Genomic DNA, 556 nt, shown 5'->3' on the forward strand with positions numbered 1-556 from the left:
ACACACACACACACACACACACACACACAAAGAAAGAAAGAAAAGAAATGGGGGAAATGATACCTAAAGAGATAAGGCGTGGGCATGATGGATTAGGGTACCTCCCAATTAGACAGGAGAGATCATAGGCCACAGGAAAATGTTGGGCATCCAGGCCGAGAAGAGGATCCTGAGATAAAGAACACATCTCTTCCTTACACGACAGATGGCTGAACTCTCCCCATGTCATTTTATGTTCAGGAAACCTGGTGTTTTCTCTTAGATACACGGATATTCCTTAACTCAATGTGGTTGTTGGTATTTGAGCTAGGTCTTGTGCAGGGTCAAGGTGTTGATTCTGGGGCAAGTAATCAGTAGCTATGTTGATGTATTTATTCCTCCAAATCATAAGCAGTGCTGGACTAAAACACCATAACAGTCAAAGCACTTAACCATCATGATTTTTCTTCATTCAACCAACTGTGAAAATGAGGAGTCTTCCTCAACATCTTCCTTTCTCTTACTCCAGACCCTCACCAAGTCTTGTTGATTCCACTTTTAAAACATATCACATTAG

Source organism: Galeopterus variegatus, unplaced genomic scaffold (assembly GCF_000696425.1).
Source record: "Galeopterus variegatus unplaced genomic scaffold, G_variegatus-3.0.2 Scaffold468, whole genome shotgun sequence".
Taxonomy (NCBI): Eukaryota; Metazoa; Chordata; class Mammalia; order Dermoptera; family Cynocephalidae; genus Galeopterus; species Galeopterus variegatus.